At 41.2% G+C, this 3,965-nt stretch overlaps 1 non-coding gene across 1 annotated transcript; it reads right to left on the bottom strand.

Moving 5' to 3' along the window:
- Positions 1-663: 663 nt before the first annotated feature.
- On the bottom strand, positions 664-770 carry LOC130038695 (U6 spliceosomal RNA). Its single transcript, XR_008794761.1, has one exon. It is a non-coding gene; the product is annotated as a U6 spliceosomal RNA (small nuclear RNA).
- Positions 771-3,965: the final 3,195 nt, after the last annotated feature.

The raw sequence follows: 3,965 nt of genomic DNA, 5'->3' as shown, positions 1-3,965 counted from the left end.
ATGTGAGAATCAAATTCTTGGTCACCAAGTTGGTATCAATCATTACTTGTTCATAGTCGTAAACATGAAGCTGGGTCTACTGTATTTTGAGTATCAAAAAAACAAGAGACTGGTGCCAAGAAAGAGCTTTATTTGCAATAAACCTACAAGTTGGAAAGTGGGAGACTCACCCTCAGTGCAAACATCTTGTCTGAAAACATTACAATAAAAGGTTTGTATGGTAAAAGAGCAAGGGAAAACGAGTGAGTTGCAGATGAGAGAACTCTCAAATGAATAATGACATCCCTCACCTCACAACCGTGCCTGGACCCCTGTTGCACACTCTAGCACTCTAGTTTTTTTTTTCTTCCAAATTTTATTTTAGGTTTACAGAACTGTTAACGGTGAGGATTCGTATGTAAAAATACCAGTACCACACTCTCTACCAGTTTCCCCTACACTCCACCATTTTACCATTGTCCCAGTGTCCCTACACACACACACACACACACACACGCACACACACACACAGTGCCCCTGCTCCCCATTAAACTTTCTGCTGAAAACCAGTTTTCAGTCTCTGTTGCCTTTGGGCATTTATCATTCCTCCTCTTTGTTTCTTTATATCTCTTATATGAAAGAGATCATTCTATATCTGCCCTTCTAACTTCACCTAACATGAAAAAAAACATTGATTACATCACAGTCTTGCACGTCACCCTTGTGCGGGGACCACGCTAATCTTCTCTGTTTCATTCCGATTTTAGTATTTGTGTTGCCAAAGTGAGCATGGCATACTCTTATCTGCAGATCTAACTAAAGTAAGAGTTACACTTTGGGGGAAAAACAAAATTAAAAAGAGTTTCCTTACCTTTAGCATTGGAAGGAAACTTAAAACTAAGAACAAACTGCCCTTTAATATCTGGGACATTGTTGCCCCTGTTTAATATTGAACTTTGGCCTTTAGGGCTAGATAGATATTAAAATTTAGATCACCTGACTTCCATGTCATTTTCTTTTTGAGTACAGAGAGTGTGAAGGAAGAGTACAGAGAAGGATGAAGAAATGAAAATAGTCCAGCAAGTAGGGTGCTTGCATTGCATATTGCTAATACAGTTTCAATTTCCAGCACCCCATATAGTTTCCCAAACCCTAGAAGGAGTGATGCCTAAGCACTGAACCAGGAAGAAACCCTGAGCATGGCCAGATATTCTCCAGCAAGAGTGACTCCTGAGCACTGAACCAGGAGTAAATTCTGCACATGGCCATATGTGTGCCAGCAGGAGTGACACCTGAGTACTAAACCAGGAGTAAAATCTGGGTATGAACAGGTGTGACCCAAAAAGAATAGATAAAGAAAAAAATGGTTGTTTTGGAGAGTTTGCAATTATCCAAGCACAATGATATTGTTGCTGTCAGAGAAAGGAAGAGAGATAGGGAGCCCTGGTAATGGGATTATGAAAGACACACTGGAACCCAAACCATCCTAAAGTAATGAAGGCATTTGAAATATGAGACTACTGAGAAGCCTAGGAAGCCTTTGAGATGCAGAATTCTAGAGCAAGGGCTGGATCCCCTGAGACAAGAGGATCTAATGCAGAACAAATATATGTTAAAATCAAAAGGAGATCTAGTTCCAAGTTCTGCCCTTCAGTAATACCCTACCAGGAACTTCCCAGGTGACTAAGGTGTGAAAGAGGAAAGCAGTAGACTCTTCTCTTGAAGCTACTTTCTCTTCCTACTTCACAAAGGTAACCTAAAGCAGTAGAGCCTCTCAGGAACCTTGGTTACATCATAAAACCCGTTGTGCATATTAAGAAATAAAGGCCGAGAAAGTATGCATGATGAGTCCACTGTTACCCAGTTTAATAGCACTGCACAACCAGTAGTTGAATTAGAAGGTTTGTTGTATTGGAATCTTATTTGTATTCTTGTCTCACACTAAATTTTACATAATTTGAATAAGATATATTACCCCTGTATCTTATGAAATGTCTCCTTAGACAGAATTCTGGATATGTTTTGAGGATGATCAAAGAGGTAAGGTTGGGGTAGAAGTAGAGCTTATTCCAGAAGCCACATAGATGAAGGGAAGTTGTTTGCTGGGAGATGAGTTTGAAGATCATAAGAAGAATGTGGAAGTGGTAGTCAAGCCCGCCAAACACAGCTACATCCTGCTTCCAGAGCTTCATTAGTTTAAACAGTTTAGTGGCAGGTAAGGTGGAGAGATTGTTGGAACAGAAGATATGTGACAGGAGAAGAGATGAGAGGTGAGTGAGGAATTGCTGGATTGTAGAGAAGAGGAACGAAGTTGAGGAGCAGGAGATATTAGGGAATGGGAGCAATAGAAGAAGTGAGGAGAGAGGAGTGAAAGAGAAAGGAAAAATCACTATAAAGAGAAAATAGGAGAGAAAGAAGGAAAACAGGAAAGTATCCAGGTTTCGATGGTGGTAAAACCCACAGAAAGCATCATTTATATAACTCTGGTAACTCTTTGATGAGAGAAACTTGTGGTGAACGAGGTGAGTGCTATTTCCAACTAGAGCTGACCTCCAGCTAAGAAATGCTAAGCAGGGTTCAGCTTCTGCTCTGGAAGTGCTGTGCCCACGGAGCTTCATCTTCCAGACTCAGTACAGCCCATCTAATTCCCCAAATCAGAGTTTACCAAGCCAAGTATGCAATAGGTGAGTGCAATGTTTAGCTGCTTCGTAAGATACGACAGTTGCCCAAATCCCTAGTACCTGTAGGCAGCTGTGCTTGGACCTCACTGGGCTTGCTAACTTCCTGGCCCGAGTTCCAACTTACATAGCCCATTTGGTTGTTACACTGAAGTGTTGCTGCTCAGGTTCCTGGCCCAGTTCCTGAGAGTAAATTGTGTGCTTTTTGGAGCCAGGATTCTGTTTTTGGGAGACACCTGCTGTTTTTCACCCCTGTACTTATCTAGACTTTCGCACTAGATCTGATGCTCTGGACACTGAAACCTGCTGAAACTAAGACCAGAGATCTCACCTTCCGTATGCTTTTGTACAGGCTAGTCCTAAGGCAGAACAGATAAAAACATCATTATTTATCTTCTTTTGATGCTGTTTTCTGTGAAGGTAGGCAGTGAAACATAGAAGGAAAAACTAGGGCAGAAGATGAACTCGATTTCCTTTTCCTATGGCTAATTCTGCACTTTAGCCTGAATCCACTGGTCATCGAGAAATAATTTTCATGCCATTAAGATCAAACAAAAAGAAAAGGATACTATATGTCTCATTTTCTATTCTCTCATCCTGAAGTGTGGGGAATATTTCTGGGTAAGAATAAGCAGGGAAGGATGTGTGGCGATTACCTTGGGGTTGAGAGAGTGTAGAGCTCTAAATATAATTAAACAATATTCCTTAAGATATGGAAACAGTTAAGATCATAAAGAAGGTTTTTAATACTTCAGACAGAATTATTTCATAGTTTCTGAAAGTCAGGGATCTGAAAGCAGATGAGTGGAAAGTTTCTGCCTCAGAGTTTCTCATAAGGTTGATGTCAGACTGAAGGCTAGGGTTTAGCTTTCTCTAAGCATGAGCAGGTATGCCTGCATGATCACGCAAAGATGGCAAGAGACTTTAGTTGCACTCCTGTTATTGAGTAGGGATCCCAGTTTCTTGCCACGTGGGTTTCTTCTTTGAGTCTCCAGTGGTTCTATGTGACATGATGCCAGCTGATTTCTCCCTGAGTGAGTGTGCGTGTTATGTGTGCACAAGTGTGTTTTTACTTATGCAAGAGAAAAGAAAACAAGATAGAAACTTCAGTCTTTCACAATGTGATATCACGAATTATATATCCTATATCTCTTTCACTGTCCTCCTGTTGTTCATCAATTTGCTCAAGCGGGCCCAGTAATGTCTCCATTGTGAGACTTCTTGTTACTGTGTTTGGCATATTGAATACTCTCCGTAGCTTGCCAGGCTCTCTGAGAGGGGCGGAGGAATCGAACCTGGCTCGGCTAG

The sequence above is a fragment of the Sorex fumeus genome, unplaced genomic scaffold (assembly GCF_029834395.1).
Source record: "Sorex fumeus unplaced genomic scaffold, SorFum_2.1 ptg000078l, whole genome shotgun sequence".
Taxonomy (NCBI): Eukaryota; Metazoa; Chordata; class Mammalia; order Eulipotyphla; family Soricidae; genus Sorex; species Sorex fumeus.
This window is presented reverse-complemented; position numbering and strand designations above follow the sequence as displayed.